The following is a 13,085-nucleotide window of genomic DNA, read 5'->3' as shown; positions in this document are numbered from 1 at the left end:
AAAAAGCACAGTTGTCACTATCTTTAATGTCATCTAAAAGACTGACAAGTGTGGGGAGGAGAGGTCCTTATAAAAACTCCCTACAGCTAAAGGGGAAAAGGAATATTGTTAAAATGAAAACCTTACTTAAAACTTTTACATTTCAAATGCTTTAACTGTTTTTCCTTCTTTTCTATATGTTTAATAAAAGGTTAAAATAATGGTGTTTGTGTCACGGAACCATGCAGGTTGAGGTCTCTGTACTGGAAACCGTGAAACATATAACTGTTTAGTGTTATTCAGTGACAGTCATATTTACACCTTTGACTCTCCTGATCCATCAAAATTAACACAGCACCCCTAAGCGCTATCACTATACAAAGAATAAACTATAATTAGAGCTTGAACATATTTGGAATCATGTTTTCCTTCCAAATAGAAAGGTAATGTTGAAAGATATGGGGTTTGGATTGTATGATAATATAGTTACCAATCAGCATATTATATCAGCATTTCTATAGTATATTTTGAAAAGAAATGAAAAGGGCTGTCACGGGCACCTGCTACTCTCTGGTAAGTGGTGCCTCCTCCTATTCACTCTAGGGATTAGCTCTGCTAGCCTGTCACTGTCTTGTGGTTCCTCAGCCTGTTGTCTCAGTATTTCACTCTGCAGTCCCTCACTTGCTCCTCAGGAGCTGCAACAACTTGTCTTCATGGCTTGGCCCTCAGGCCAAGTCACAAGAGTCCTCCCTTTCTGGGGTAATCAAAGTCATCCGCAGCATCCCAGTCAGTCCCTCAGTCCACAGTCCTGGCTAAATCACTCTATCAGTCACTGGAACGAACAGGCACGGACAGTCTTCAAGGTCATTGCCCAGATTATGCCACTCATTCAGCAGATGGTGGGGGAACCCCAGACCACCCTCTTCGCTGGGTTCCAATCCTATCTTCAGCAGTGAAGGCACAGGAAACCACAAACCTTCCTGCCACTCCCCTGGAGTGCTTCTACCAAGCCTATCCCAGGCTTGCATTCTCTACCCTTCCAGTCAGGCCCTTTCTTCCAGACCTACTAGACAAATCTCTTCTTTCAATGTTCAAGGCCCTTTCTCTCAAGAAAGCAACTGTAGCCCTCTTTCTGCTACCAGCTCCATAGTTTTATAAAAGCCCCTACCTGTTTCTACTCAGGTGAACTTTCCTCAATTAGGGTTCTCCTCTCATAGAATCATAGAACTTAAGATCAGAAGGGACCATTATGATCATCTAGTCTGACCTCCCGCAAGATGCAGGCCACAAAAGCTGACCCACCCACTCCTGAAATAATTCTCTCCCTTGACTCAGCTGTTGAAGTCCCCAAATCCTGATTTAAAGACTTCAAGTAGCAGATAATCCTCCAGCAAGCGACCCCTGCCCCATGCTGCGGAGGAAGGCGAAAAACCTCCAGGGCCACTGCCAATCTACCCTGGAGGAAAATTCCTTCCCGACCCCAAATATGGCGATCAGGCATGCAGGCAAGACTCTCCAGCCAGACACTCAGGAAAAAGATTTTCAATATCCCAACATTGACCCTCGGTACTAATTACCAGTGGTCGCACGTTATTGACCTATTGACTAAATCACGTTATCCTATCAAACCATTCCCTCCATAAATTTATCAAGCTTAATCTTAAAGCCAGAGAGGTCCTTCACCCCCACTGTTTCCCTCGGTAGGCTGTTCCAGAATTTCACTCCCCTGATGGTTAGAAACCTTTGTCTAATTTCAAGTCTAAACTTCCCGACTGCCAATTTATATCCATTTGTTCTCGTGTCCACATTAGTACTGAGCTGAAATAATTCCTCTCCCTCCCTGGTATTTATCCCTCTGATATATTTAAAGAGAGCAATCATATCTCCTCTCAACCTTCTTTTGGTTAAGGAAAACAAACCGAGCTCCTCAAGTCTCCTTTCATACGACAGGCTTTCCATTCCTCGGATCATTCTAGTGGCCCTTCTTTGTACCCGTTCCAGTTTGAATTCATCCTTCTTAAACATGGGAGACCAAAACTGCACACAGTACTCCAAATGAGGTCTCACCAACACCTTGTATAACGGGACTAGCACCCCCTCATCTCTACTAGAAATACCTCGCCTAATGCATCCCAAGCTTTTTTAACGGCCACATCACATTGCCGACTCATAGTCATCCTGCGATCAACCAGGACTCCGAGGTCCTTCTCCTCGTCCGTTACTTCCAACTGGTGCGTCCCCAGCTTATAACTAAAATTCCTGTTAGTCATCCCTAAATGCATAACCTTACACTTCTCACTATTGAATTTCATCCTATTACTAATACTCCAGTTTACAAGGTCATCCAAATCTCCCTGGAGGATATCCCGATCCTTCTCCGAATTGGCAATACCTCCCAACTTCGTGTCATCCGCAAACTTTATCAGCCCACTCCTACTTTTGGTTCCAAGGTCAGTGATAAATAGATTGAATAAGATTGGACCCAAACCCGAACCTTGAGGAACTCCACTGGTAACCTCCCTCCAACCCGACAGATCACCTTTCAATACGACCCGCTGCAGTCTCCCCTTTAACCAGTTCCTTATCCACCTCTGGATTTTCATTTCGATCCCCATCTTTTCCAATTTAACCAGTAATTCTTCATGCGGTACCATATCAAACGTCTTACTGAAATCAAGATATATTAGATCCACCACATTTCCCTTGTCTAAAAAATCTGTTACTTTCTCAAAGAAGGAGATCAGGTTGGTTTGGCACGATCTACCTTTCGTAAAACCATGTTGTAATTTGTCCCAATTGCCATTGACCTCAAGGTCCGTAACTACTCTCTCCTTTAATATTTTTTCCATGACTTTACATACTACAGATGTTAAACTAACAGGCCTGTAGTTACCCGGGTCACTTTTTTTCCCCTTCTTGAAAATAGGAACTATATTAGCTAATCTCCAGTCAAACGGTACAACCCCCGAGTTTAGAGATTCGTTAAAAATTATCGCTAATGGGCTTGCAATTTCACTCGCCAATTCCTTTAATATTCTAGGATGAAGATTATCCGGGCCGCCTGATTTACTACCGTTAAACTGTTCAAGTTTGGCTTCTACCTCAGATACTGTAATTTCCAACCCCGCACCTTCATTCCCATCAGTCACTCTACTAAATATCCTCCAGTGTGCAGCCTAATAAGTTAATTGGCCCCACTGGAATATGTTAATCCCTTCAGGGTGAGTGCAGGGAGCACACCCCATCACAAGGGCTCAAAATATCCCAGAAGTAACTTGCATGTCTGTTCATAAGGAAAAGGCCATACATACCTGCAATACATTGGTCAACTCTAATAATTTGGCAGTTGCCTAAAGAAAGTAAATATTGCTATTTCAGTATTTGTAGAATTAATATTAGCAGCTGCTTCTAGCCAGTGGAACACCCATTGGGAGGGGTAGAGAGAACACACACTAAGAAACAAAGTGTTGCAGGCAGGTATAAGGGGTGACTTAACCATATAAGAACTCAGGGGCATGAAATATTTGCATGAGTCTTACTCAGGTGAGACTTGCCTGCCTTTTACTTTGTTGCAACTTTGAAACTCAGACCAGATTTGTGGAAAGGATCATTAAGGTTCATGAATCTTTGGAACAAGCAAAGGCCCTGTTTTGTGTGAATGTGGGTCCACTTTTTGTGTCCCCTTGTTTATTGCAATTGTGCCAAATTAACTGTTTCACCTGATCTCAGTGTGAAGCCCATCAGTAGTGCTTGTTTAAACTAGAAACTCAAAATGAAACCCAGGGATTCCAAAGCACCTGGAGCAAACCCAACCAAACAAAAAATGTTTGTGTGAAAATGCTTGGGGAGGGCTCTGAATAACTACAGAAAATTATTTCCCAGGAGTCTGGGTGGTGGGTCTTGGCCACATACTCAGGGTCTAACTGATTGCCATATATGGGGTCAGAAATTTTCCAACATATCAGATTGGCAGAGACCCTGGAGATTTTTGCCTTTCTCTGTAGCATGGGGCATAGGTCATCTGCTGGTTTCAATTACAGTACATGGTGGATTCTCTGAAGTCTTTAAATGAAGATTTGAGGACTTCAGTAACTCAGCCAAGGGTTAGAGGCCTGTTGCAGGAGTGGGTGGGTGAGGTTCTGTGGCCTGCAATGTGCAGGAGGTCAGACTACATGATCTTGATAGTCCCTTTTGGCCTTAGAGCCTATAATCCCTCGGAGAGCAAACTACTGAGTTCTGAACAACACTAAACACTAAGAGGACTGCTGGGCTTTGGGTATTGTGTCTGGCAATAGGAAGATCTGATCAATAATATCCTGACATCTGTATTTGGCAGCGTAGTAATTTGCTTACCCCCTTGGCCTGGACATTCAGCCAGGCCTCAGTTTTCCTCTCACGGCTAAAATAGTTTTGCCTTCCACTTAAAAGAAACAACTCTGTCCTTTCTGGGGCATTGAAAGTCAAATGAAATACAAGTTCAAATTGAAGTCCAAGCCCTTCATGCAATCTCTTAGGGATAAAATAAAAGAAAGCTCTTCTTCACGCAGCACACAGTCAACTTGTGGAACTCCTTGCCTGAGGAGGTTGTGAAGGCTAGGTCTATAACAGTGTTTAAAAGAGAACTGGATAAATTCATGGTGGTTAAGTCCATAAATGGCTATTAGACAGGATGGGTAAGGAATGGTGTCCCTAGCGTCTGTTTGTCAGAGGGTGGAGATGGATGGCAGGAGAGAGGTCACTTGATCATTGCCTGTTGGGTTCGCTCCCTGTGGGGCACGTGGCATTGGCATTGGTCGGTAGACAGGATACTGGGCTAGATAGACCTTTGGTCTGACCCGTTATAGCCGTTCAAGTAGTAGCTGAACCGACGAGGGGGGATTCCATTTTAGATTTGGTTTTGGTGAGTAGTGAGGACCTTGTTGAGGAAATGGATGTAGGGGACAACCTTGGCTCGAGTGATCATGAGCTAATTCGGTTCAAAATAAATGGAAGGATAAACAAAATTGCATCTGAGACTAAGGTTTACGATTTCAAAAGGGCTAACTTTACTAAATTAAGGCGACTAGTTAGGGAAGTGGATTGGACTAACATATTTAGGGATCTAAAGGCGGAAGACGCCTGGGATTATTTCACGTTGAAGTTGCAGGAGCTGTCAGAGGCCTGTATCCCGAGAAAGGGAAAACGGTCCTTAGGTAGCAGTTTTAGACCGAGCTGGATGAGCAAGCGTCTCAGAGGGGTGATTAAGAAAAAACAGAAAGCGTACAAGGAGTGGAAGATGGGAGGGATCAGCAAAGAAACCTACCTTATTGAGGTCAGAGGGTGTAGGGATGCAGTGAGAAAGGCCAAAAGCCGGGTAGAGATGGACCTTGCGAAGGGAATTAAAACCAATAGTAAAAGGTTTTTTAGCCATATAAATAGGAAGAAAACCAAGAAAGAAGAAGTGGGACCGCTTAAAACTGTAAACGGAGTGGAGATTAAGGATAAGCTAGGCATGGCACAATATCTAAACGAATATTTTGCCTCGGTCTAATGAAGGGCTTCGGAATAGTGGCAGAGTGACTGATGGGAATGAAGGTGCGGGGTTGGAAATTACAGTATCCGAGGTAGAAGCCAAACTTGAACAGCTTAACGGTAGTAAATCCGGCGGCCCGGATAATCTTCATCCTAGAATATTAAAGGAATTGGCGAGTGAAATTGCAAGCCCGTTAGCGATAATTTTTAACGAATCTCTAAACTCGGGGGTTGTACCGTTTGATTAGCTAATATAGTTCCTATTTTCAAGAAGGGGGAAAAAAGTGACCCAGGTAACTACAGGCCTGTTAGTTTAACATCTGTAGTATGTAAAGTCATGGAAAAAATATTAAAGGAGAGAGTAGTTACGGACCTTGAGGTCAATGGCAATTGGGACAAATTACAACATGGTTTTACGAAAGGTAGATCGTGCCAAACCAACCTGATCTCCTTCTTTGAGAAAGTAACAGATTTTTTAGACAAGGGAAATGTGGTGGATCTAATATATCTTGATTTCAGTAAGGCGTTTGATATGGTACCGCATGAAGAATTACTGGTTAAATTGGAAAAGATGGGGATCGAAATGAAAATCCAGAGGTGGATAAGGAACTGGTTAAAGGGGAGACTGCAGCGGGTCGTATTGAAAGGTGATCTGTCGGGTTGGAGGGAGGTTACCAGTGGAGTTCCTCAAGGTTCGGGTTTGGGTCCAATCTTATTCAATCTATTTATCACTGACCTTGGAACCAAAAGTAGGAGTGGGCTGATAAAGTTTGCAGATGACACGAAGTTGGGAGGTATTGCCAATTCGGAGAAGGATCAGGATATCCTCCAGGGAGATTTGGATGACCTTGTAAACTGGAGTATTAGTAATAGGATGAAATTCAATAGTGAGAAGTGTAAGGTTATGCATTTAGGGATGACTAACAGGAATTTTAGTTATAAGCTGGGGACGCACCAGTTGGACGTAATGGATGAGGAGAAGGACCTCGGAGTCCTGGTTGATCGCAGGATGACTATGAGTCGGCAATGTGATGTGGCCGTTAAAAAAGCTAATGTGGTCTTGGGATGCATTAGGCGAGGTATTTCTAGTAGAGATAAGGAGGTGCTAGTCCCGTTATACAAGGTGTTGGTGAGACCTCATTTGGAGTACTGTGTGCAGTTTTGGTCTCCCATGTTTAAGAAGGATGAATTCAAACTGGAATGGGTACAAAGAAGGGCCACTAGAATGATCCAAGGAATGGAAAGCCTGTCGTATGAAGGGAGACTTGAGGAGCTCGGTTTGTTTTCCTTAACCAAAAGAAGGTTGAGAGGAGATATGATTGCTCTCTTTAAATATATCAGAGGGATAAATACCAGGGAGGGAGAGGAATTATTTCAGCTCAGTACTAATGTGGACATGAGAACAAATGGATATAAATTGGCAGTCGGGAAGATTAGGCTTGAAATTAGACGAAGGTTTCTAACCATCAGGGGAGTGAAATTCTGGAACAGCCTACCGAGGGAAACAGTGGAGGCGAAGGACCTCTCTGGCTTTAAGATTAAGCTTGATAAGTTTATGTAGGGAATGGTTTGATAGGATAACGTGATTTAGTCAATAGGTCAATAACGTGCGACCACTGGTAATTAGTACCGAGGGTCAATGTTGGGATATTGAAAATCTTTTTCCTGAGTGTCTGGCTGGAGAGTCTTGCCCGCATGCTCGGGGTTCAGCTGATCGCCATATTTGGGGTCGGGAAGGAATTTTCCTCCAGGGTAGATTGGCAGTGGCCCTGGAGGTTTTTCGCCTTCCTCCGCAGCATGGGGCAGGAGTCGCTTGCTGGAGGATTATCTGCTACTTGAAGTCTTTAAATCAGGATTTGGGGACTTCAACAGCTGAGTCAAGGGAGAGAATTATTTCAGGAGTGGGTGGGTCAGCTTTTGTGGCCTGCATCTTGCGGGAGGTCAGACTAGATGATCATAATGGTCCCCTCTGATCTTAAGTTCTATGATTCTTATGTTCTTATGTTCTCTTTCCTGGGTTATAGCCAGGGCCGTTCTTAGGCATATGCAGCTGGGACAGCAGGTAAGAGCAGGTTGGCTTCTGCACACCCAGCACGCACTGCAGTCTCCTTAGGCAGGGACCATATTCACAGAGCCGAATGCGCCGGCACCACGCATTCTGCATGAGGGAGAGGGTACAGGGGTCTCTGTGGGCAACTGTGACTCTCCACTGCCATGAGGCAGGCTGGGCAGCTCGGTATCCTTTACTGCCTCATTCCCCTCCCCGCCCCCACATGCTGCGAGCCTGGGCTGCCGCAGCATCTCCTACATATGAAGCTCGGTGTCTGTCAGCAACGGTGGGGGTTTCTTTTGGGGGTCTGCAGGTAGGGGTGCTGGTTGTGTCCCAAGTCAGGCGTAGGGGCACCAGTTTAATAATACTGCGTAGGGCCCCATAAATTCTAAGGATGGCCCTGGTCATAGCCCTCCCATAGCCCTGTCATCCTTCCCTCTCCAGTGTTTAGCAGCACAGCCCTGGTGGTCCCTCAGAGTTTCAAGGGAATGAGCACCTCTTCTGCAAGCTGCTGCCTTGGACCCTAAACAATGAAGCAGGCACCAGATCTGGCCACAAGCTCTTCCCACTTTCACTTTTCCTTTGTTTGACCACAGTACCTTTTTATTCCCCTCTTGGGCCTTAGCACTGTCTGACTCTCTAGCCAACACCCCTGTCTCCCCCAGTTTGGGGTACCTTACCCAGCCATCAGGCTGGTTTTTTAAGTCTCTTTTAAAGAGTCCTTCCAAAGCCCCTCCCAGGCCCTGGAGACACCCGAGCTGGTGCATCATTCTCTTTTTTAGGGCCCTAAACAGGTCTTACTTCTTCCCTGGCTTCGTCCAGATCTAAAGGAAAGGGGCTACAGGATCTCTTGCTGTGACAGCCTCTAGTTCCCATCTGCCAATGATTCTAATGCCTACCAGAAGTATGATTCCCAGCAGTCCTCTGGGCTGAAACCAGGAACAAGGCAGTGCTGGAACTGTAGCAGGGACATGAACTTGGGTCTCCCATCTCAGTGCCCTAGCCACCAGGCTAGAGAGTCATTCTCACACTCTCTCTGGCCCAATGACAATTTAATTATTTATACAAAGTGGAATGGTTTCAACAAAACTGAGGGTATGTCTACACTACAAGAGTGGTTCAATTCAACTTAATTCGAATTTGTGGAATCGACCTTATGAAGTCGAATTTATGTATCCACACTAAGGACACTAATTCGACTTTATGAGTCCACACTAACGGGGCCACTGTCGACTTTGGAAGCGGTGCACTGTGGGAAGCTATCCCACAGTTCCCGCAGTCCCCGCTGCCCATTGGAATGCTGGGTAGAGCCCCCAATGCCTGCTGGGGGAAAAAATTTGTCGAGGGTGGTTTTGGGTAACTGTCATCATTGAACCGTCAATCACGCCCTCCCTCCCCGAAAGCGCCTGCGGGCAATCTGTTTGTGCACTTTTCTGGTCAGTGACAGCGCGGACGCCACAGCACTGCGAGCATGGAGCCCGCTGCAGTTATGGCCGTTTTCACCTCCTCGCACCTTATCGTCCACCTCTTCCACAGTCAGCTGCTGAGAAATCGGGCTACTTTTCAATGGTGCTGCAAGCACTGGTGGACCATAGGGGACATTTTACCAACATCAACGTCGGGTGGCCAGGCAAGATTCATGACGCATGTGTTTTCAGGAACTGTGCTCTGTTTAGACACCTGCAGGAAGGTAGTTTCTTCCCGGACCACAAAATAACTGTTGGGGATGTGCAGATGCCTATAGTGATCCTCAGGGACCCAGCCTACCCGCTAATGCCCTGGCTCATGAAGCCCTATACAGGCGCCTTGGACAGCGACAAGGAACTCTTCAAATACCAGCGAGCAGCAAGCAGCGTGACCTGTGACTGTTCAGTTTCTTTACAGAGAAGCTGAACCTGCCCCTGTTTCTTTACCCAGTTACTGTTGACTATCCTCTGCAGTTACATACCCCGTTCACCCCGTTTCCCCCACTTCCAACACACGTGTAAAAATAAAATACGTTCCATTGTTACTTAACAAACGTTTCTTTATTAATGACTTTGCGTTAAAGGGTTGAAACTGGGACGCAGACTGTACTGCGTAGGGTGTGCAGTGATGTAAAGACCGCCTCTAAACTCGAGGAATGACAGGCTCCTGCTCCTAGAGCGGTCCGCAGTGCCAGACTGGTTGTTTCAACGGAGCCTGCCATCCCTCCTTTTTGGGATTCTGTGTGCGGGGGCTATGTGACCTTGTGGCGGAGGACGGATACAGATTCCTCTGCTGCGTGACTCTGTGGTCCAGGACAAGGACCGCTGCATAAAATCTGTAACCACCCTCCCCCGCTACAAAGTCACATCCCCCCCGCACCCACACAGAACCTGGAAACCACCTCCCATACTGACCAGGGTGCCTACTGACTGCACTGTGTGTGTGACCTGCTGCTGATCCTGCCCCCGTGTCTGTACCCTGGTAAAGGTGACCATCCTATGCAATTACCAACCCCCTTCCCCACCCCCACCTTCAAACACAGTCTTCTGTAAAAAAACATGACGGAAACAGTAATTAACAGCAAAGTATTTTTAATAATTAACTAGACAGTTAGGGGATGAAACTGGGATTTGGGCTTGGGTGAGTCAGGAAGGGAAGGACTTCTCAAAATTTAGGGTATGAGAGCTTTTGGGTACTTGAGCACTCTGCTGGGGTGCAGTGACAGTTTTCACGGCCCCTGGCGCCCCTCCTTCTGGTTATTTTGGGTGAGGGGGATATGGGACTTTGTGGCGGGGGAGGGCGGTTGCAGATACACTGAAGGGGGGCTCTGTCCTCCTGCCTGCGGTCCTGCAGAACATCCACAAGGCGCCGGAGCGTGTCCGTTTGCTCCCTCATTAGTCCAAGCAGCGTTTGAGTCGCCTGCTGGTCCTCTTGACGCCACCTGTCCTCCCGTTCGCTGTGTGAGCGCTGGCACAGAGAGAGGTTCTCCCTCGTGGGGCATTTCCTGTGTGGCTGGTCAGGGCATCCAAGCTCGGACTGCTGTCCAGAGCGTCAACAGAGTGGTGCACTGTGGGATAGCTCCCGGAGCTACTAAGGTCGATTTCCGTCCACACCTAGCCTAATTTGACAAGGCCTGAGCCCCTAGCTGCCTGTTGATAGTGTTGCTCAGCCTTAAAGGAACAGGGCAGAACCCATGTAAGAACGACGGGCCGGTGTGGCTCCCCTCCTCCCCTGGGAGGGTTGAGCCCCGGGCCCACATGTTTACAGGGTAGATTATGATTTACAATCTTGTCCCCAAAAGGGGCAGCACAATGTTGTTCTTCCCCTGGAATAGCCCAGGAGGGAGATGCTGAATCTGAGAGTCACTGTATCTTTCCTGATCTCTTGGCTGCTCTGGGGAGGGAGTGCTCTGTGACTGGGCTACATCCAACAAAGAGTGATTCACCAAGCATGCTCAAAGCATGACAAAGCTCCACCCCATCGCAATCATTCCCGTTACCGGCATAATGGAGAATGGAGTTCACCTGCAGAGCCTGCTCCCCGAATCAGGTGTAGAATGCACTGGTACAAGGGAGTAAAGGGGCACCCTGCACTGGCATGCAAATAAACCACAATCTTCCTCTATGTGATTCAGCACCTAGGTCACATGACATTGTTTCTTTTCCCTCTTCTATGACAGTTTTTTATATACATATATTTATATGTTTCTAAAATCAATTGCTTTTTCTCATCACTCCCTCCCCATCTCCTTCCACTTTCACTCCTAACCCACAAAAGCACACTTCTACCATGCAAATATGTTCTCATCTGAACACAACACACATTTGTGTTCGAATAAGTGTATTCACTTGACTATCAGTTACTTCCCGACCAACTAAATCAGGTACATTTAATTATTAATATCGGTACTTGCAATAATTTCCCCAGAAATTCCACATGTGATTCATTGTTTCAGGTCCAGAACCCTTAATGGTTTCATATGAAACCTCTTACAGCATGCTACACAAAACCACTAATGGCTGATGTCTGTGGAGCCAAGTCAGAGAGCCTAAAATGGTTATAGGTAAAATCATCTCTTCCAAGACTGTAAACTTGTGGGTGGGTCTGAGTTGTAACAGAATTCAGAACCTGGGTGAAAGCCGTTGTTTTAGTTGTTCTTAATTATTCCTTGTATTACCTTAAGCAGGGGTCTCAAACACGCAGCCCCTGGGGTTATTTCCTGCATTTGAGATCCCTGCCCTAGTGTCTAGGAACCCTACTCATGGACAAGGACTCCATTGTGCTAGAAGCTGTAGAAACACAACAGAAACATGTCTTCCTGGCCAGCATTCTGCCATCCTACAAAAGAGGTTAGGGACAGGGGTGAAATAAATAAGACCCATCTACTGACTGCGATCTCCATTATAATTCATCCTTTGCCAAAAGTTACTGCAGAGTGGCCTCTGTGATTAAGAGATGATCTCATTTCTCCTTATACTTAGAATAGCAGGTATGTCTGGTAACTGCCGTAGTAATGGCTAACAAGTGCTTACTTTGTAATGACTTTTCCTGTACCTATGAATTTCTAATACAGTCGCCGCTGCTGTAGTTAGATGCCTGAATAAAGAGGAAGATAAACTACACTTAGTAAACTACCTTTCCCGTGTTGAGCAAAAGATTAGAAACAACGACAGAAAATTAATTTATCACCCAATTATGCTGGTTACCGGTGAGTTTTTGCATTGAGTCCATTTCTTGTGTCTCTCTAGAGTTGAAGGATCCTGGGTGAAAAAAAAATCCTCATTTCTTCTTTTAAGAAGGAAAAAAAGCTTCATTCTCAAGTTTATATAAAAAAAACCCCAAGCTATTACATTAGTCAGTTGATGCGAAGTTTGCAGGGTTTGGCTCTCTGTTCACACGGACCTATTGGATGTATTGCTGTACAGAATGCAGAATACAGGAAGTATGAGAGCATGTACTTTTTATAAACCAGAATGGCATCAAATGAAGGAAATTGCCTAGTTATTTCCTTTACTAAATACAAAACATTATATTTATTAGTCATTTAATTATTATTGAAAAAATTAATTTGTCATAATGGAGGACAATATTAGTTAATAATTAGGGAAATGAGAACCTTGTAAGTTATACAAATAGCTCTAGCCCTTCTGTTTCCTGAATGACAAACACTTAAGAGAATATGTTTTAATAGAGTATACTATTTCAGTTTGGAAATGTATAGGCAAAGTGTCCCTCAATGTGGGAGAGATCTGGCATTTCAGCAGAGACGATAGTACAATATAGTATTTGAAACAATGCATCCTGCAAAGGACATGCATTTTCACTCGGATTCAGAAATGTTTAACTTCAAGCACATATTTGAATCTATCTTTATTCAGCAAAGCACATGCGTTTGTGCTTAAATCCTAATAGAAGTCAATGGGATTTAAGCACTTGCTTAAGGGCTTTGTTGATCTGGCCATTTGTGAAGTTGCTGAATATTATAAATGCTGTCTTGTAGCCTAAAAATGCACCAGGCTAACAGAGATAGCATTTAAATGTTCAAAGTGCTTCCCCTAGATAAGCTGGATGAATTCTG

The sequence above is a fragment of the Mauremys mutica genome, chromosome 6 (genome assembly GCF_020497125.1).
Source record: "Mauremys mutica isolate MM-2020 ecotype Southern chromosome 6, ASM2049712v1, whole genome shotgun sequence".
In the NCBI taxonomy this organism is placed as follows: Eukaryota; Metazoa; Chordata; order Testudines; family Geoemydidae; genus Mauremys; species Mauremys mutica.
The sequence above is the reverse complement of the archived record's forward strand: the minus strand, read 5'-3'. Positions refer to the sequence as shown.